The 22,255-nt window shown below is 41.3% G+C and overlaps 1 protein-coding gene and 1 long non-coding RNA gene across 2 annotated transcripts in view; one reads left to right on the top strand and one right to left on the bottom strand.

Moving 5' to 3' along the window:
- Positions 1 to 22,255, top strand: part of LOC147313633 (uncharacterized) — a 66,209-nt gene that overhangs the window by 23,456 nt on the left and 20,498 nt on the right. The window lies entirely within an intron of this gene.
- On the bottom strand, positions 12,455 to 20,334 carry LOC147313636 (uncharacterized). The gene is made up of 2 exons (XR_015124958.1): positions 19,947 to 20,334; positions 12,455 to 19,817 (listed from the first exon to the last, which is right to left on the bottom strand). It is a non-coding gene; the product is annotated as an uncharacterized LOC147313636 (long non-coding RNA).

Here is a 22,255-nt window from a genome sequence, read left to right on the forward strand (position 1 = left end):
GTGCCTGTACCAAATCCCTACACGGCTCTGACCGAAATTACTGGGGACCAAAAGTGGTTCACATGTATTGACCTAGCGAATGCATTCTTTTGTCTCCCACTGCACGAGTCACTCAGAGACATTTTCTCATTCACATACAGAGGCCGCAAATTTAGGTACACACGCCTACCACAAGGCTTTGCACTCTCACCAGGAATTTTTAATCAGGTGTTGAAAGAGGCATTGTCCCCATGTCAACTGCCAGGGGGCTGTACATTAATACAGTATGTTGATGATCTTCTTATTGCAGCCCCGTCAGCAGCGGCCTGTACGGCAGCATCGCTCGTGGTGTTGAACAGATTGGCGGAGTGTGGCTTCAAAGTGAGCAAAGAAAAACTGCAGTTGGTCCGGCCGGAGGTAACATTCCTGGGCCGGGTGATCGCACACAGATCAGTGGGGTTAATGAACACACACAGAGACCAAATTCTGACACATCCAAAACCAAGAACTGTGAAGGAGTTGCTTTCCTTTCTTGGCTTGACAGGTTACAGCAGGCAGTTCATTCCGAACTATGCGGGTAAAACGGCCCCTTTAAGGGACCTGATCAAGAAAGTTGGTGTTCGAAATCTGAAGGCTGAATTGCCTTGGACGCCGGACACAGAGACAGCGTTCATGTCGCTAAAACAGGATTTGTCAAGAGCCACAGATCTGGCCACACCTAACTATGATGAGGCATTTTATCTTGATGTTTCAGAAACAAAGGGAGTTGTGAATGGTGTGTTGTTTCAGAAAAAAGGGGGAGGTAGGGATGTACTTATGTATGTTAGCATAAGATTAAATTCAACAGAAGCAAGGCATCCCACATGCACACAACACGCAGCAGGAGTAGCAAAGATAATTCAGAAAACAGCACATATAGTGAGGGAACACCCACTGAAAGTGCTTACTACACACAGTGTAGTGGCCTATGTGAACTCACAGGCATTCACAATGACTCCACTGACGCAACAAAGGTTGAGCAAAATTTTAGAGGCGCCAAATTTGATATTCACACATGAAGGAATAAATATGGCGGACCTAATGGGGTCAGGAGAACCACATGACTGTATTAAGAAAGCCCAAGTTGAAGGAAAAATCAGGGAAGACCTAAAGGCAGAGCCCATACTTGGAGCTGAGGATTGGTTCACAGATGGATGCTGCCACAGAGATGAAGAAGGATTGAAAGCCGGCTATGCAGTAGTCTGTAGAGTAGGAACTGAGTTTCAGGTGAAAGAAGCAGGAAAAATCGAGGGACAACAGTCGGCCCAGAGAGCTGAAGTGATAGCCCTAACTCGAGCCCTGAGGTTGGCTAAAAACATGAGAGTGAACATCTACACTGACTCAGCATATGCGTTTGGAGCAGCTCATGTGGAACTGGTTCAGTGGAAGAGAGCCGGGTTCAGAACGGCCACTAATGCACCCATCTGTCACAAAAAGGAAATGGAGGAACTGGAAAAGGCCCTGGAGGACCCAGACGAGGTAAGTATTATAAAATGCAAAGGCCACTCACAAGCAGACAGTATGGTGGCAAGAGGAAATCAGAAAGCTGATGAAGCCGCAAAGGAAGCAGCGGGCTACAAAGGACAGAGACAACTGGTGCAGGTAACCCCAGAAGAGGAGGTTAGCACTAACAGCATGGAAGAAGTTAGACAGGCTCAGGAGGAGACATCCCCAGAGGAAAAGGGGGTGTGGGAAAACAAAGGAGCCTGGCAAGATGGCGGTTTGTGGAGGGGGCCAGATGGGCGTCCCGCTTTAACGGCCAAAATGGCGGAACAAAAGGTGAATGAGGCTCACGGGCTTGGTCACGTGGGAGTGAAACAGATGGAGAGAAATTTGTGCCGATGGTGGCATCCTGATTTGAGAAGGATGATACTGGAAAAGGCCAGAACGTGCCTAATTTGTGGGGCACACAACCCAAAGCCAGCAGTAAAACCTGAAGCTGGTAAGTTTCTCATGCCAGAAAGGCCAGGAGAAGAGGTCGTGATTGATTATACCGACATGATTGATACAGGCCCAGGTGGGGTGAGGTATTTGTTGGTGTGTGTGGATGTTCTGACTGGATGGCCCGAAGCATGGGCGACCAAATGTGAAGATGCGAAAAGTGTGATTAAGTGCTTAATCAATCATTACATTCCAAGGCATGGGTTTCCCAAGAGAATTAGATCAGACAATGGTACTCACTTCAAGAATAAATATTTGCAAGAGGTAGAGAGGATGTTGGGAGTGCAACATAAGTTCGGGACGGTCTATCATCCTCAATCTCAAGGAAAGGTAGAGAGGATGAACCTAAATTTGAAAAACAAGTTGGCTAAAATTTGTGCGCAGACAGGGCTAAATTGGGTCGCAGCCCTGCCCATTGCTTTGATGACCATAAGATGTTCTGTTAACCAATCCACAGGTTTCACCCCTTATGAGCTGCTGACTGGGAGACAGTTTCCAGCACCCTGGACAGTGGTCCCGGTGGAGCAGCCCAGGACAAGCAACAGGTCTCATGCAGAATATTTTAATGAGTTGAAAGCTCTTGTGTCCAGCTTTACAAAACAGGTCACTTGTGAGAGACCCACGGGGAACGGAGAGGTCCCGGACGCAAAGGCAGTGTGGCTGAAGGTCATTAAGCGAAAGTGGAAGGAGCCCCGCTGGACTGGTCCGTATGAGGTGACCGCCCGGACGGCTACAGCAGTCCAGCTGAAAGGGAAAGGCGACACCTGGTACCACTGGTCGCAGTGTGCACCCGCACACGAGAGCTTGGTGGAGGAAAATTCGTCTTCAAGGAACGCAGGTGTCAAGGAACAGAGGCAGAATAAACCTCTTCACCTGTGTAACGGGCCGACCAGTAGTCCACCTGGAAGGCCGAAGAAAGAAGAGCAGCCTAGGAGGAGATCGCCGCGCCTACAGAAAGGAGTGGTAACAAATTGAGAGTTTGAAAAGGGGTGGTTCAAATAAAAAGAGTAAAAAAGGGAAAGTGGAAGGGGCTTGTTCTGTCAATTATGTTGTCTCTATCTGTATTGGTGGGTATTTTGGTGACCTGTGGTTGTTGTCTCATTCCTTGTGCCCGAAGGTTGGTAGAGAAAGTGATTGTAAAGGCAGTGGACCCTGGGGCGGTGGCCCCTATGTCCATGATGCCGATGATGGATCTGGAGGTAGCCGAGTGGACTGAGGAGTGAACAACAACCTGTGTATCGACCTCTGGTGTGCCAGAGGTCGTAAGGGGGAATTGTGGGGATGAACAAAAAGTATTTTACCAGCATAATATAATCTGCAGTATGATCATTGCTTTAACAAGGTAATAGATAGCTTTAAGATGGCCTTAAGATGTTTATGATGATGCTAACTTTGTATTTCAGGTGCAGTTATAACCATTTTATACATATTGCATATCTGTGCTTATTTGAGTTGATGTTCAGGTTCTTTAAAGGTCGTAAGCCTCACTGACGTGACTGTTCAGGTGATACATGCTGAGGGAAAACTAGAACATAGAAGGAATTGCAATACATGCTTACAAAACACTTATATCAGTTTATTTTATTATCTTTTATATGTTCATATTCTTGTATTAAGGTTTTAGTAGAGGTTCTTGGTTAAAACATTTATTTAGTAGAAGACATACACATAGTCTCAGTGAGCTTCTGGTCTGGTAAAAGGTCAGAAGTGCAACAGGTGAATTGAGAAAGAGCATTTGAGGACGAGACACAGACAGTAGGTGAAGAGGTGACACAAAGAGCATGTGAGGTCAACACACACACACACACACACACTTTAAATTAGATTTATTTAGAGGAGAGGTTAGTTATGTTTGGCTGTAACTGCAAAATTGTCTTGGTAAAAGAGGAACCGTTTCTTGGTGTCTCGGCAAGAAAGAGGAACAAGACAAGAACTGAAAGGTAGACAGGAAGGGCTAGCCATGAAAATAGAAGATGATTTTCTAGGTGAAAAGTCATGATGATGATGATCTGATCTATGTATAAAATGTATCTGTGACGCATGAAGGGGCGTCAGTAAACAAACCCTGATGTTATAAAATAATTGTTTGTGCTTTAGTAAGTTGAAGATCAATTGCTGTGTTCAGTGATCTTCCCACATGTGAATTAAAATCTTCGTTTGACTTCACCCGGCCGGACCAGTGTGGTTATTTTTCGATCACCTCTTGTACCCTTTCTCAATTCTTGAATCTTAACAATTCCCAGTGATTGCATTTCCTTTTGTAAGCGTCTGAGGAACAAAAGTCTCTGCATCCGCATTAAGAATTTCAAGGCTGTTTCCCTTTGTTTTAAAATATGATTCCATTCCATTAGATTTCCGTGAAGCGACGCTCCGCATAGCGGATCCAGTTCTCAGCACGTTCACCTTTGCAACAGTTGCAGCTATATCTGCTTCAAGCTGAAGTTGTTCTTTCTTTCTCCTCAATTGTTCCTCTTGTTCTTCAAGAGAGTGTTTTTCTTTCAGCATATGTTGACGTGCGAGCAAGGCGGCCATTTCAGCTTCTGCCCTGAGACATGCAGATGAAGTAGATGATACTCTTGAGCTTGACCTACTGCCTTGATTTGACACACTGTCGGATGGCAACACGTCATCATTAACATCGTTCTGAGGATTAAGAGATAATTGTGGTTCTTTTCCAGTGTGCTCTCGAACCTCCACTTCTCCTCCCAGGGAAGTTTCCTGTGACTGTGCCTTGTCAGATGATGGCCTCCCTGAATGTTTATCAGTTTCAGAAAGCCATATGTTAACATCCTCCATAAACCCTTTATTGTATTTAGAGATGCTTGAGAACCATGTATTTTGTTTATCTTTCTCATCAAATGAGATTAGAGAAAGTAAAGATTCATGCAATGCACTGGAATCCTTAAACAGGTGTGTTAACTCATCAAACTGTTTTTTGACTTGTGAATGATTTTTATCATCTTTCATTAGCTCTTTAAGAGACATAATAACACTTTTCATTTTGTTTACATGCCTTTTCCGATCTGTTTGGATGGTTTCAATTTTGTTTGCAAGAGCTTTCTCAGTGAGGGAAGTTATTCTTTTATCCTTTTCAGTTTTTCCAACAACAGATGCAGCCTGTGATCCACTCATTTTAAGCATTCAACATAAGCAGCATGCCAAAATCCAAAACAAAGGCAACAGCAATTCCTTCAAACTCAGGTGAACGCCTGCAGAGCCACAGCACACACACACACCAAACCGAATAGCAAACGTAGCGGTGGGCGTGTCACAAAAACATCTTCGTATGGTCAGAATCCAAACTGCGTTCAAACAAACAATACGCAGCACAAAAACACAATTTACATACCACCGTCGTCTTCTCCTTATCCGTCAGACTAGCCGATTTTATGGGTGTAGTGGTGGCGGTGTGTGGGCTCGCGTCGGCGTTTATTCAGCGCTGATTGCGGGACGCTCCATTGCCGTCGCGCTTTTTGCTGACAAATATTGGCGACTTTCAAGCCTTTGAGTCGCCGAGCAGCTGAATAGGGGAATAATGTTGACGCGCCCGCTGTTTAAAACGTTAGTCAAAGTTCCAAGTTAAAACTCTTTTATTTGTTATCAAATCCTTAAAATCCGTAGAAAAACAGTGATCAAAAACATTCCAAGCTTGAGCGGTCAGCAAAAGTCGACTTCCCCCATCACCCACTCATTCACAAAATTTCCCTCGGGCCGTGAACAGGTGATATAGCAATCACTATTACTGACACCACGTGACCCAAAGCTACGCCTATCCATAACAGGCAGCAACAAGTTTAATGTTCAGAAACCTAAAGTATGTATCAGCAGCAGAATGGAACTAAAAATAAATGTTTGTTTCAGTTCTATGAAGCTTTGAGTATTTTGGATTAGTAGTACTGCTGTGTTTGTTACATCATATTGCTGTAATTGTTTATATGCTTTATATATTCTGAGGTAAGTTGATCTATAGTGTTACATCATATTTTACAAGGATGTTATGTGTTTGTATACTTTCTGCCCAGTTTGACCCATTTAGCAGAAGTCAGCCTGTTTAAGGCTCTGATATCTATTCTGTATGACTTAAAGCAGTTATGACATGGTCTGATTTTCTAACCCAATAAAGGAATGTTTAATATATCAGTCTACCCTTCATTCTATCAGAAACAGTTATCACAGCTTGTACATTTTCTTTTTACACATGTATGTAAGCATTGAGCCAAATTTAGTAATGCCAACATACTGAAGGAACAACATTTGTCTCTTATATATGATACACCTATATATGCACTGTCAATATACATTTTGAACCAGCTGCAGATGTCAGAGTAACAACTGACGGACCCCCACATAAAGTGCGTTACAGTAGTCCACAGGGGAAGAAATAAAAGCATGGATCACGGTTTCAAAGTGCTGCCTAGGAAGAAAAGATTTCACTCTTGCCAGTCGCCTTAAATGATAAAAATGGACTGGTTCAACTTAAAACCAAGGGCAGTAACAACAGGTTTAAAATAAACTTCCAGGGGTTCCAAATGAAAAGAAGAGGACTCACAGGGGCCACTGGGTCCAAACACCAACAAATCTGTTTTCTTTTCATTCAAATTTAAAAAGTTTAGAGCCAACCAAGCTTTAATGTCATCTAGGCATGTCAAGAGAGGTTTTATTCAGATGCCATCCTTCTGCTTCAGTGGCAAATAAATTTGGCAGTCATTCCTATATACTTGTCTTTGAGTGAAGATTTAAGGTGGTAACACATGTAAATAACTGCAACTTGAATCTGTACTGAAGCTCAGTATTTGACACAGAGTTCATGTTCACTGCTGTAATAGCTAATAATAACTAATATAATAACCATAATATTGGCCATATTATATTTACATTACCAAAGTGATATGACTTTAGTCTCATGAACAACATTAGCTAATTGTTATTTACTAGCTAATCTTAAATGACTGTTCAGTACAGAAATGAAGCCCAAAAATCATGTTTTACTGTCCTGTGGTCTCAGCCTCAGATACTTATCAAATCACACAAAGCTCTTGTAGAAACAAACAAACAAATGAAAAAAATATGTTCTCCTTCATTTCTGTCAAACAAAGTTGTATGACACGTTTCCAGCTGTTAGTATCATGGTTGCTAGGCAACTTGGGAAGCGCGATGGAGACTAGAGCCCATGTGTTTGCAATAAACTTGCCGTTTATTTTGCAAATCGAGCTCAACACTGCCCCTAGCGTCCTGGAGCACTTCCGTTGTGTTTTGGATTTTGCACCTGTTTTGGAGTTTGTACGTGTTTTGGAGTTTGCATGTGTTTTGGATTTTGCACGTGTCTTGGTGTTTGCATGTGTTTTGGATTTTGCACGTGTCTTGGTGTTTGCATGTGTTTTGGATTTTGTACGTGTTTTGGATTTTGCATGTGTTTTGGATTTTGCATGTGTTTTGGATTTTGTACGTGTTTTGGAGTTTGTTTTTTTTTTTTTTTTTTTATTAATATTTTTGGATGGACAGAAACATTAATAAATAAATATACAACTGCAATAATCATACTGTCAGTTCTCTGTCCGTTTCTAAACAAACCAACAAACTAAGACAAGCAAACAAACAACACACTAACGAACAAAAAAAAAAAAAAAAAAAAAAAAAAAAAAAAAAAAAAAAATTACATAAATAAATAAATAAATAAAATAAAATAAATAAAACCCAGGAGAAACAAAATAATACACCGCCTCCTGGAAAACATCAGCAAAAACAAAAACGAATAAGGGTAAAACCCCCTGGTGCAAAAAAAAAAAAAAAAAAAAAAAAAAAAAAAAAAAAAAGACAACAACCAAAATACCAATGACACATGAAATATCCCTCTAAGAGACCATTTATCATAATGTCTAAGAGACATTGTCAATGTACCGCAAAAAGGGACCCCAGACCTGCTCAAAAATATCTTCTCTTCCCTTCATTCTATACATAACCCGTTCATATGATGCCATCCTAGACATTTGTTCGGTCCATTCCTTGAAAGAACAGGGGCTGGATGACTTCCAATGCCTAAGAATTACCCTGCAACCAGTTATAAAAGCCAGACGCATCCACAATCTCTGTTTTTTTGAGAGAATGTTATCGTCAGGTAGTAGGCCCAGGACGCATATAGCTGGAGATTTAGAAAGATTAAGTTTAAAAATATCATTCACCAAGTTGATGATCCCATCCCACAAATAATCATTTTTCCGACATGTATACAACATATGAACTAGAGTCCCGACTTCCTGCTGACATTTCCAACAAATGTCCTTATCTGCGAGCTTCAACCTGACTAATTTACTGGGTGTCCAATAGTTTCTGTGAAGCAACTTGTACTGGATAAGTTGAGACTGTGTTTCAGGTGAGCAAACATACCATGATGAGATCAGCATCTTCCAACTGTCCTCTGAGATCTGGATACCCAGATCTTTCTCCCAACACCGCCTCAGTCCCCCCAAACTGGGAGCGTGTGCCTCTCTGAAGCTCCCATAAAATTTAGATGCCCTGATTCTGTTATTGTCAGGGGTTGCAAACATCTTCTGAACACTAGATGGAGGGTCTAGATTATTTTTCAAAATGGCTTTAATACAATGTCTTATTTGAAAAAACCTCCAAATTTCCCTTGGATCCAAATTGAATTCTCGTCTGATTTCTGCAAACGATTTCATGCCAGTCTGCCCAAATAGGTCCCCCATCTGATTAATACCTGTCCTAGCCCAGGCCTCCCACCAGACCGGTTTCTTACCTATTAATACTTTCTTATTATACCAAATAGAGGCTCTAGCGGTGAGATAAGGGCTGCTGTTGGTATATTGGTGAGCTCTAAGCCAGGTCTCTTGCATGAAAGACAGTACTGGATCTTTAAACGGTACTGGCCTTCCCTTCTGAGTAAGGAAGGCCTCTAAAGACGAAGGGGCCACAAGACTTTCCTCAATCCCAACCCATGATGGCTTATCAGTAGAGGAATTATGTATCTTAACTAACTGAGAGAGGGAGAAAGCATAATGATACCAGACCATCTTAGACAATGCCAACCCACCATTCTCTTTAGCAGCATATAATTTAGACCGATTGAACAATGGCTTTTTACCTGCCCACACAAAACCCTCTACACATGTATTATAAAGCTTTAGCAAATTATGTGGGACTGCTATCGGTAACATGTGAAGAAAGTACTGAAGTTTAGGGGCAATAATCATCTTCACCAAATTAATTCTGCCCAAAAGGGACAGATTTATTTTAACCCAATTCTGCAACAGCGAACGGATGTTTTGAATCACTGGGGAAATATTCACTTTCATTATGTTGTCTAAACCAGGGGTCAATTTAATCCCCAAATAAGTCAGACCCTCGGGCATCCACTTGAAATGCCATGAACTCCTCATAACAGGCGGACACAATTTAGAAATAGGCATAGCTTCAGACTTAGACCAATTTATAGTGTATCCAGAGATTACAGAGAAAGAATCAGTAATTGAGGAAATTGCAGGAACGGCCTGTTCTGGGTTAGTTGAAATCAGTAAAATATCATCTGCATACAAAAAAGTTTTATGTTCTTCTTGACCCAAATCCACCCCTCTAATTTTCTTACATTCACGTAAAGCTATGGCTAAAGGCTCCAAAAACAGAGCAAAAATGAGAGGTGATAAGGGTGAACCTTGTCTAGTACCCCGACTTAACGAGAATGAGGGTGACATTATCCCATTGGTAATAACTGTAGCCATTGGATCTGTGTATACCACCTGAATCCACTGCCTAAAAAAGGGACCGAAACCAAATCTCTTCAAGGTATAAAACAGAAAAGGATACTCAACTTTATCAAAAGCTTTCTCTGCGTCCAAAGAGAAGGCAACGACAGGGTCTAGCTTAGTCCTGCTCTTCCAGAGTATATGCAATAACCTACGTAGATTATCCGCAGAGCTTCTATTTTTCACAAAACCGACCTGATCCCTATGCACCAAATACGGAAGAACTTTTTCAAGCCTAAAAGCTAATATCTTAGAAATAATTTTTTCATCCACATTAATTAATGAAATTGGGCGATAATTCCCACAATACTGTGGGTCTTTCCCTTTTTTATGTAATAACGTGATCACTGCCGATCGCATACTAAACGGTAGTCTCCCTCTTTGAAACGCATCTTGATATACCGACAGTAGTCTTGGAGCTAGTTCGTCCACAAACACCTTATAAAAATCTGATGGAAATCCATCATTACCTGGAGATTTACCCACTCTAAGGCTGCCGATTGCCTGCTTAACTTCAATTAATGTAATCTTACCTTCTAATATACTTCTTTGATCTTCCGACAGGCTGGGAATTTTAATAGAAGAGAAGAAATCTGACAGCCTCTGTTCCTCCACCAGTCCATTAGAGGTGTACAGCTCCTGATAATATTTAGTAAAAATATCATTTATTTCTTTTTTACTAGTAGTCAACTTATTATTATTACTAGGATCAAAAATAGATGGTATAAGGTTACTAGATTTTATCTGCTTAACCCTGTGTGCCAACATTTTACCTGTTCTCTCCCCTTGTTCAAAATACTTCTGATTTAGACAAAACATTGCATATTCCACTTTTTTCTCCAATATGCTATTCATCTCAAATTTAAATTTAATTAATTTGTTCCATAAGTCCCTCTCTGGGAGCAACATATGTTGTTTTTCAAGCTCCTTGATATCCTGTTCCAACTTCATCAGCTTATCCCTCTCAGCTTTTTTAATCAAGGAGCAATATTGAATAAGGCGCCCCCTCAAATAGGCCTTAAAAGCATCCCAGGTCATTCCAACGTCGTCAATAGAGCCCTCATTGTACAACCAAAACTCCTTTATCATTTCCCTTATACATTCGCAATGACCCTTATTCTTCAGTATTGAGTTATTCAAGCGCCACCTAGGTGACGGTTTAATATTATCAGTGTCAGTAAGAACAAGGTCAATGGGAGCATGATCCGATATAGCAATGTTACCAATAGAGGACCCAATAGTTTGACTTGCCAAAGAACGGGACACCAAAAAGTAATCTATCCTGGAGTAGGTTGAGTGAGGATGCGAAAAAAAGGTATAATCTCTTTCTTGAGGATGAAGAAGTCTCCATATATCTACTAGACTCAGTTCCTCTGACATCACGTCCACCGCAGCGTTTGTTGGGTCCTTGCTTAGTCCAGTACAAGAAGATTTATCCAATAAGACATCCCTGACCCGGTTAAAATCTCCCCCAATTACAATGTGTGTGTTACCTATAGTCCGCACCATGTTACAGACTTCATGAAAAAATTGTGGCTGAGGAGAATTAGGAGCATATATATTGACCAATGTCATTTTCCGCCCCTGTAAACATGCATCCAAAACCACCCATCTACCCTCCTGATCTGTATAATGCTTAAAGACCTGAAAATCCAAGTTTCTTCTAATCAATATGACCACCCCTCTTTTTCTAGCCGAAAATGCACTAAAATAAACTTGCGCCACCCAGTCTCTTTTAAGCTTTAATGATTCGGCCTCATCAAGATGGGTCTCCTGAATCAGGGCTATATCAGTCTTTTTCTGTTTCAGATATGTGAGGATTTTCTTCCTTTTAATAACATTATGACAACCCGCTATATTCCACGACACAATTTTACATAACTCCATAACACCATGTGAGCCGAATTATTATACAAATTTATCCAGAGGAATATCCCCTTTACCCATATAACAACTCTTAGAGCCAGTAACATGAGACAACCCAATGATCCAAAAATTAGGTCTATACAGGACAGTTGGTACCATACCATCAAAACCAACAACAAAACCAAACACGAGAAAAAAAAAAAAAAAAAACGAAAAAACATGAAAACATAAAAAATCGCAGGTCCGTGGCACTCAAAAAAAAATTCCCAGATGGTGTCCCTCCTTACGTCTCCCCCCCCCCTCAGAAGTAAACCAACCCATAGCTTATCAAATCCTCTTAATCTACATCACCCGGAATGTTAACCAAATCCAGGCCGCTTAGAAATTGCTTAGCCTCAGCTGGGTTGGAAAACTGATGATACTGGTTATCCACTGAAAAAGTCATAACAGCCGGAAAACGAAGAGAATAGCCAATCTTGTACTGTTGCAACAAGCGGCGCACCTCATCAAACTTCCTGCGTTTTTCTTGTACCTCCTGAGCGTAATCCTGGAAAAAAAGAACTCTCATGCCTTTCCAAACGATCTGCCCCTTTTTTCTGGCAGCCGCCAGCACGGACATCTTGGCTTTATCCCGTAGGAAGCGAACAATAATGTGTCTCGGTCTGGAGTCCGCAGTGGGCTTCGGAAAAGCTGGCCCCACTCGATGGATTCTATCTATTTCGTAGTGAAGGATATAAAAAAACAACAACAGCAATAGAATAATATTAAACACAAAGTGAACCCGTCTTCCTTCATTAAATAGGTTCTTTTAGATGTTAAGGAGGAATTGACTTAACCAGGCTGGCGGAGAATGAAGACAACCGGACACCTGCTGCAGATGGGGAATCAGTGAACTTTTATTGAGACAGAGACAAACTCTCAACGCAGCTCACATCAAGAGATTCCAAATATTTGCTGTGAGGATGGGTATATATTCTCTAAAACTTACAGGAGGGGGTTGTGAGGAAAGTGCTGCATTAGCAGAAAAACAACTCCATAAAAGGAAAGCGGCCTTGGGTGTTCTAGTCTCTTCGCTTGCAGATATCTGGCACCTGCAGAATGAGGCGATCGCTTCTTATCGCTCTCAAGGCCAAAGTCGTGAGCACATTTTTATTACACAGTTGCACAGTAACTTTAAAGCTGAACAATATTTAAAGCTGAATAATGTTTGATCAGATTATATTTTCTTCAAATCCCCCTTTTGACCCATCTTAAATGGGTCAACACACAAAAATAAGTAACATTTAAAGGAACACAGAGACGTGTCGAAGCCTGGCTCGAAAAACTCCTCGGGTCTTATCATTTGTCTTTATCTGTCATTGCAGATGAGGAGAAAAGAGTCCAGGCACCACCCTGCCCAGGGGTCGGCTGCAAGCAGTCTCGGTTCCCGACGAAAGCAGTAACAGCTGTCCTGCACACACGGATACAACGAGTTAGTGCAACCAGGGTAGAGACACAAAATTAACAGTTCCTGTAACTCAGCAACCAAAAAGCATAAGTAATGATAAAAATGTGGAGAGTACAGAGTATACTATAATAATGAGAGATATAAACGTGAAAATGTGAAAGAATAAATCAACCGTAAAATAAACTCAGAACGGTAACTGCTAAGGACATTCAAAAGTGAATATGGTAAAACTGGAGAGGAAGTGGTGGGCAAGACCCTAGGGGCTACATTTGTCAGATTGGGACTGTCAGAAGGGGGCGAAGCTTTTGAACTTGAAGGTGTCAGAAGTGTCGGGGGCCCTTCACAGATCAGGATTATGCCAATGGGAATGAGACCCAGGGCCAGGAAGCAAACAAAGACGCAACATCTTTGCCTGCCTGTCATTTCAGGGGGAAAGGGCCAAGACATGTTTACTTAGCTTGGATGTCTTCTAATAGAGGATGATGGGGCAGAGAAAGGTGGTCCAGTTCCCCCCACCTCGCCAAGGGCGTGTTCTAGGAGTTAAAGAGCAACAACCTGCAATCTGTACCAAAAAATCTTCATAGTCCCACCGGAAAATCATAAGAGTAATAAACGATTCAGCTCAACAGACAAGCATCATGTTCAGGTTTCTCCAATCATTAAATCACTATTATTGCCACAATTTGCTTTATTCACCCTTTGGGCAATGTTATTCCAAGAGAGAGAGAGAGAGAGAGAGAGAGAGAGAGAGAGAGAGCGAGAGAGAGAGAGAGCGAGAGAGAGAGAGAGAGAGAGAGAGAGAGAGAGCCCCTAATGGCCAGTTAGTGGGCTCTAGGTCAAACTGTCCCCAAATTTGTTATTTGTTATTATTACTTGTTTTCATGTCACTTGTCTGTTTTCTACTGCACCCCTCTCACCAAAGCAAAGCAAACATTAGCAGCACATTGACCGTAGTCAGGCATCCTCATTCCATAGGTGCTATAAAACATTTCCTGTAAAAGAATCACAGTTTTCAAGACAGGGTGTGTCTCCCCCAACACTCTCACCAGAATACAGTGTAATAGCATCCCCAACTCCTAACCCATAAACACCGTTTCTTCACACATCCGCCCAGAAATCCTGTAATAGAAAAACATTAAAACTGTAACCCTGTAGGGAAGAAAATGTAAATGGTAACGCTGCGCAGTTACCTCTGTAAGCAACACAAGACACAAAAATGGCATTTACAGGTTCACTCATCCTCGAATATTTTGTCATCCTTCTACTCCTGTAAAAGAAACCCACATAAATTCATCCACCCTTTTATCCTATCTAGGTGGAGGTGGTTAACCTTGAGTCATGGTCAAGTCTTGTCATCTTTTACCAGTCAGTCCGTTTGTTTTTATTCCCAGTCTTTCATCCATTCATCCGTTCTTTGCTGATAGTGAAACCTGTCGTCGCATCTAGTTTCCACACTCAGCAAAATGACGTCATCTCAAAAAGAAACAAGAACTTGAGTTTGGATTACCTCGCTGAATCCTTTTTTAAACAGGGACTCTCGTTTCTAATTGTCCCCACAAGTGTTTCCTCCAGAACCCATTTCAATGCGGAGAAACTCACTTACAACAATTTTCTCGCCGACGTGTAATGCTTGTAATTTCCGATGTGCAGATCTGCTTAAAGAAAAGATTCACAAACAAAAATCAGTAAATATAAAACAAAATAAAATGAAAAATAACAAAAACAAAATGCAGACGCCCGGGTCTTAGGACTTGTCACTGAATATTCTTCCCATCAATAAAAATACCAACCTAAACCTACACAGAGTCAAATCAACACCACCTCAACCTTTTCATATTCATAAACCTATATGTTTTGCGTTCGTGCAACAAAATTGAACCATTAAGTAAGTTGAGCTCTTGAAATGTTTTAATTCTCTTAATTCTGCCAGTTTATTTCAACACTTATTCAATGACTCTTATTCAACTGCTACTTGGTCACTCGACTTTTACCTGTTCAAATTGCCTAGGGTTCAACAAAGTCTAGATCCCCGTTTTCATGAAACTTGAACGGTGTACGATGATTTACTTACAGTAATTTAGAATCATCACTCAACCTAGCTCTACTACTGGCACTGCGTGACTTTTCTCACACTGGAAACCAGAATTTAGCACAGAACTTTAATGCCTCAGGCAATCGCGTTCAAGGGCTGCCCCCCCTTCTCTTCTTCTTTGTCCGTGTGTTCCTCCTTTATTAAATCTCCATCACAATGACGTGGCGCTCTGAAATAAAACTCACACTGTTAATTCCTCGTTTTCACTCTGCACCACTGCTCAGAGTGTTTTCTTTTCTTTTTAGTGTAGAGTAAACAATTAAGTCGAGGCCTTAAGCCCCAGATATCTCGCACGGGCATCATTTTCATAACCAAACCGCTCCGGACTCTGCTCCCCAGACCACACAAATGCCCTCTGGGCTTATTATTATAGCAAATTCTGTATTTGACTTTGTTGTGTGCAGCATTGAGCCTTTGTCAGTAAAGCATTCTTCATTGCAGCAGCTGGAGCATTGTGTGTCACTTCTTAGTAAATTAAATCAACATTTTGATTTTAGTGCATGGGTATGTATCAGTTTTTACTCCTTCAACAAGTGCATAAGTGTTCATGTGTGTGTTTCCCTTCATTCTAAGTAGGCGCATGCAGAAGTGTGTGTTCGTGTGTTGGTATATGTTTGTGTTCATCACCTTCCTGTTCTGTAGTTTAGGTAAACCAGCGGCCTGACGCATGGCCTAGGGTCCTCCCCTCCTCTTTGGGTCTGTTTATGTTGTCCTTACTTTGCTCCACGGCCTTCTGCAGCTCTGCTGTTCGGCTCTTCTCAGAGGTCAGCATCCTTCTGCTCACCGTCCCTTTTCCTCCGGGCTTAATGCGCGTCTCGTCACAGCTCTGTCAGCTGACGCAGCCTGGGAATTTCCCCCGTGTAGTGAAACGGGCTTTAGGTTTAATGCTCTCCGTCTCTGCTGCATGAGATCACTCTTTTGCAGCACTGTTGACATCCTCAAGTTGTTGTTGTGAGTCCAGCTGCTGTGGCCTTCAGGGGTCAAAGGGTCAAAGATGGTCGCGGAGAGGGCAACGATGGTAGAGGGGAGGGTAGGAGTCCAGGTCAGCTTCGGCTCTCAAAAACAAAAACAAAACAAGACAGGCGAACAGGAAAATGATGTTGTGTTGGCTGTGCTGTGTTGGCTGTGTTATCCCGAGAGGGGAGAAACAACGAGATCTCGTCTCCCCCCTTTTTTGTTTTTGTTTTTTTTTTTTTTTTTTTTCACCATATAATCAACTCATAACCCCTCAAGTTGACAGGACAACACAGGTACGTGTTAAAATTCTTAAGATCCTGTTTAGAAACCTAAAAAGGAATTTCCTATCATTCAGTAGTCATTTGTCTTAAACAATCAACAAAAACATGTCCCAAGTCGACCCTTTTAACCACTAAATTTGTCGTGTCCTCACTTAATCCTCAGACCAGTGTCTTTGTCTTTTGACGTTACGTTGTTGTCCTGCAACCCAAAGCGTTTAATTGTCAGTAATGTATAAACTATATCATTTAAAAACAGGTGTATGTTAAGTGTCGCTACTTTAACCTTGCATGTACGTGCACATGTATGTAAGCTGTTTCTTCATTGCATGTATGGGTGCGTCTGTATATGGGTTACTTTAACTTTTTCTCAAACGAGGCATGTCTCTAACACGCACATGTGTCTGTTCCTCACCCTTCTCATATCTTTCTCTGGTTGTGTGTGGTTTTATTTGTTTCAGTGATTTACCAGGAACATCTTTTCCTTTTCTCCATGTCTTCCGCCAGAGGTTAACACTGGTGAGATTCAGGGACACAGCACCCAGAGCAGTTCAGCGAGAAAAACCCGCCTCAAACTACATTCTCTCTTTTTTGTTTTACCGGGAGGGGTGAGGACAACTCTGGTGTCCAGCCGTGAATTTTAGCCAAAGCTTGGCCTGTCTTCTGCTGCCGTACTCAGGCTTCCAGGTTAAGAAAAAACACCTGTATGAAGACACTAAACATACATTTAGTATTTGTATAAACATAACTGCCTAAATCATTGAACTCTTGAGGAGGGTGTATTTCAGAATCAGAATCAAAATCAAAAACTTTATTGTCATTGTCATGAGACCGACGACATTAAGAATGGTCCCCGATCATTGCATCATCCCTAGTAATATCAAATATAAAAAAACAATAAAATTCAATCAATAAAATAGATAGAATACTTAAAATACTAAGTATTCCCACCGTCATGCTTCAGACCGTGCATAGATTAACACAAGAGTGGCATGGTGGACATTTTTGTAGTATTCAGATGTGTTATTGCAGTTGGATAACAGCTGTGTTTGAGTCTATTAGTCCTTGCTCTGATTGCCCTGTACCGTCTGCCTTAGGGCAACAGTTCGAACAGGGAGTGGCCAGGATGTGAGGTGTCTTTTATGATGTTTTGGGCCTTTTTAAAACAGTGGGCGTTGTTTGACTCTTTACTAACTTTAAAACCCCACCATAACAATTTCTCACTGACAAACTTCTATGCATCCATTTAAACATGCGAAGCCAGCACAAAATCACACACATACCCCTACAGCAAAGCTTTAACATAACCACAATGCAACTCCTCCCTTAAACGGGAGAAATCACCCTGAATCAACCAACTCTATATAAAACGTCAAACAAAGATAAACCACAAACATTTCTACACTTCTGTGTCTTCCACGCAGCACAATAGGCAGAAAAACACCGATTACTCACAGTCTACCACAAAAGAAAAACCTGCCCTTTTCACAACTCTCACAGCTAAAGTCAAAACTCTTACCCAGTGCCTCTGAAATAATAAAAAAAATCACCAAATACTCGATTACTCTTTTCACTCGCTCCTTCTCACTCCCTTCTTCCTCATACAGCATACACGCTCGCTCCCGCGGACCCGCTCGGCCCCGCGGGCTCACTCGGCCCCCACCTTTTTCTCTCACAGAGACAGAGAGAGACCCTTTTCCTTTTTTTTTTTTTCTTTTACTTCGGTCTATCTGCACAGAGTTTACCTCATCTCTTTCCTTCTATGGGCATGCACACTTCCTGTCTCACACACACAGCCCCTCTCTCAGAGAGAGAGCAGAAAAGAGTTTTTCCTTTTTTCAACACTCAGGAGAAATTCAACAGACAGTTTATACCACTATTTTACACTTTATTTACACACACCGGTAATTTATGTTCTATTTACACACGGGCCCGCATAGACATATGCCAGAAGAGGTTACCCCTAACTTTTTGACTAATTTAAAAGCACCTATAGCCCAGGCCTAGCCTTGCTGATCAATTACCGTTTCAAGTACGCCGCCTTGAAAACGGCCTCATTACTAAGTTCTAGTACTTTAAAACTGCTTCCTTTCTGTGTCTCACCCCGCTCATCACACCTGCACCTGCTGCTGCTGAGTTGGCTTCTTCCTCTTTCTCTTTTGCCTGCATAGCCTTATTCTGCCAAATTATTCCCCAGTTACCACTACTCCCCTCGTCCTTTCCCTTTTCTTTCATTAACCTTTCAGCTGTTTTCCTCAATGACTCTTTCTGCTTTTTGCTTCTTTAGGCTGGTGTGTGGAGTTGATGACTGTCTCAACACATGTTAATTGTTCTCCCAATGTGCTAAGAATAACACCGGGACCCCAACCATCATCATTAGTTTCTCGATCTAATTCTCCATCCATTTTACTGTCAATGGAGGAGTGTTCTTTTATTGCTTTTAAAGGAGAATTTGGGCCAGCTGGGTTTCTGCCTCTGTTAGGCACTAATCAGCTGGGGCGCTGCTTTAAAGGTGAGTCAGCACTGAAATATCCCTTCAGGTGTTACCAAGCTTCTACCAAACCGGAGTCTGGCGGGTAACCTTGCCTAGAGCTTCCTGATAGGGGTGCTAGTTGGTTGTCACCTTGTTCACACGTCTCATTCACACTTCATACATTACCTGCAGTCACTCATTACCCTCCTTATGTATGTAATAAATGTGTAAAAAAAATTCTATGTGTGGTGTATTATTTTAACCAAAAGAGGAACCTAGTTCCTTTAATTGTGTAATCTGTGAACAACGGAGAACCAAACTGTCCTGCCCAGTGTTCCACAGCAAGCATTCAGCGTGTATTTATGTGTGTCCAATATCAAACAGAACATCAAAACATTTAAAACACTAAAATCATCGGGGTTTTAAGAAGAGATCCGTTTTCTCCTATTGATCAAAGGGACCCCTCCTATGGACTCCAACCAGTACTTCTCTTTTTTAAGTTTTAGAGGATCTTTTCTAATAAAGTCCTCTGGGCCTTCCTAACCCTTCTGTAGTTTAGAGAATATTACTAAAAAATATTCTCAAGGCCTTTAACCTTTTAATTTGTTTAGAAAGGCGTTACTAATAAACCCTTTCAAGGTCCCAGACCTGCTGAGGTATGTATCCGACACCGGAGAGCAAACCCGTCGGCTGCAACCGTGGTCAGACCTCAGTTCACTCTTATCTTTATTCACTTATTCACTTATTTCTTATTCACTTATCTCTTATTCACTTGTCTGATTCTCAACAAGCCTTAAGTAAGCCAGACAATTTTGGTTATGAATTACTAGGAGTTTGGACACTAAGTATTTTTATAATGTTCAATATAGCAGAAATAAAAGGTCTGCTTACCTTGTTTTTTGTGTGTACACAGCTTTTGTCCAAACTCCGTTCACTCAGACCACGGCCGATGTCCTCCCTCCCGTTCCAGTTTGACCTGGAGCGGATCCTGTTCGTGACGCCAATTGAAGGATATAAAAAAAACAACAACAGCAATAGAATAATATTAAACACAAAGTGAACCCGTCTTCCTTCATTAAATAGGTTCTTTTAGATGTTAAGGAGGAATTGACTTAACCAGGCTGGCGGAGAATGAAGACAACCGGACACCTGCTGCAGATGGGGAATCAGTGAACTTTTATTGAGACAGAGACAAACTCTCAACGCAGCTCACATCAAGAGATTCCAAATATTTGCTGTGAGGATGGGTATATATTCTCTAAAACTTACAGGAGGGGGTTGTGAGGAAAGTGCTGCATTAGCAGAAAAACAACTCCATAAAAGGAAAGCGGCCTTGGGTGTTCTAGTCTCTTCGCTTGCAGATATCTGGCACCTGCAGAATGAGGCGATCGCTTCTTATCGCTCTCAAGGCCAAAGTCGTGAGCACATTTTTATTACACAGTTGCACAGTAACTTTAAAGCTGAACAATATTTAAAGCTGAATAATGTTTGATCAGATTATATTTTCTTCAGTAGTAATCTCCCATCTCAATGTCCAGAGCCTCAGACAGCAGATTCTTCACGTAATCCTCAATATTACTGCCTTCGGATCCTTCTCTAATACCCGATATTCTAATATTCTGGCGCCGTGAGGAACCCTCAAGCGCCGTTACTTTTTCCTGCAGCCGCTGGTTCTGTATCTTCAAGATCTTACATATTGAGCTGGCTTTAGCCTCTTCGTCCTCCAATCGAGAAATTCTTGTCTCTGTTTCATCCACTCTCACACCCAAACTGTTCACAGCTTCCTTGAGAGACTCGATACCACCTTTCACCGCCGTCATGTCTTGTGCTACCTGCTCAAGCAGAGATCTTATAGAAGTCAGCTCGGCCGCCACACCATCTTGGGAAGGACACCTGGCATCGACTCCATCAGGTGTCTCCGCCATAGTAGTTAGTGAAGTAGCCTGAGTGTTGTGTGTTTTTCCTCGCGGCATAATCGAATCGTTGCGTAAAACGTAATGATTCTTCTGACTCCTTCCACTGAATTTACCAGGGCAGATCCCAAATAAGACAAATAACCGGCTCTGACCTATTTTTAACGAGGTTTCGGGGGAAGAGGAGTGCGCGTCTCCAACTTAAGCTGCCATCTTGGGCGGGCGTACCACGTGTTTTGGAGTTTGTACGTGTTTTGGATTTTGTACGTGTTTTGGAGTTTGTACGTGTTTTGGAGTTTGCATGTGTTTTGGATTTTGTACGTGTTTTGGATTTTGCATGTGTTTTGGATTTTGCATGTGTTTTGGATTTTGTACGTGTTTTGGAGTTTGTACGTGTTTTGGATTTTGTACGTGTTTTGGAGTTTGTACGTGTTTTGGTGTTTGCATGTGTTTTGGATTTTGTACGTGTTTTGGAGTTTGTGCATGCTATTTGGAATTTGTAAGTGTTTTGGAGTTTGTACATGCTTTGTCTCTATGGGCCACTGTAGGGTTTCATACTTGAGTAACATCAATTTTAACATGTGCCAGTACGCTATAAAGATGGCGCCATGTTTTTTTTTTAATTGCTAACGACTTAAGGCGTTGGAGGACGCTGATGTCAGTGCGCGGCCGTTTTTGCATGTAGAGGGTTTGAGTTGACATGTTTGGGCTGCTGGCGCTGAGTTATACGTGAAAGTTTCATAGATTGTGAATGTGTAAAGCTGGAGAAGCTGGAGTTTTAAAAGTTCACAGAGTCGCAGGATGAGTTTGAGATTGAAACAGTGTGTGCCTGCAATAAGGAGGTGGGAGGTTTCTCACCTAAATGTAGCTGCTTTATTCTCAAAATATCGATGCTCAACTAATATGAAGATATTACTCCTTAATGTGAATGCGTATTAAAACCTCAGTGAAAACCCATATGGAAAAGATATATATAAATCTTGTAAGGTTTTTATCTGTCTTGTGTGAAACTTGTATGAAAAATATACAAGAGTGAAAATACATATAAGATCCCTTAAAAAATTATATAAATGAAACTTGCATGTTTTGGATACTTCTTAAAAAAATATATGACATTAACCCGACATATATTATCCTAAGAAGAAAAATGTAATATCATACTTATATGAGTTAGACAATCATGAGTGAAACTAAACTATTGTAAGTTTTTCATAGAAAACAAAAGATTTACTTGTGTTATCACAAACAGGAAACAACTAACAATTAACATTGAATGACAAAAAGATGTGGGGGAAAGCCACAAATTTACGAGAAGTTTGCTTTGAACATGTGATTAAATAAAACCCTACATTAGAATTTCCCTCTGGGATTGATAAAAATGCTTTTCATTCATTTGTGTAAAGTTTATTTATTTCTTTGTTTAGCATTTTTGCAAAACTAGGCATCCTATTCCTGACTTTCAAATAATGTTTTTTCCTGTTATTGCATTGACATTTAAAGAACAAACTTTTAC

Source organism: Aulonocara sp. 'chitande type north' Nkhata Bay, linkage group LG15 (genome assembly GCF_057382095.1).
Source record: "Aulonocara sp. 'chitande type north' Nkhata Bay isolate Kocher_YH1m ecotype deep benthic linkage group LG15, A_spYH_male_GT1.1, whole genome shotgun sequence".
In the NCBI taxonomy this organism is placed as follows: Eukaryota; Metazoa; Chordata; class Actinopteri; order Cichliformes; family Cichlidae; genus Aulonocara; species Aulonocara sp. 'chitande type north' Nkhata Bay.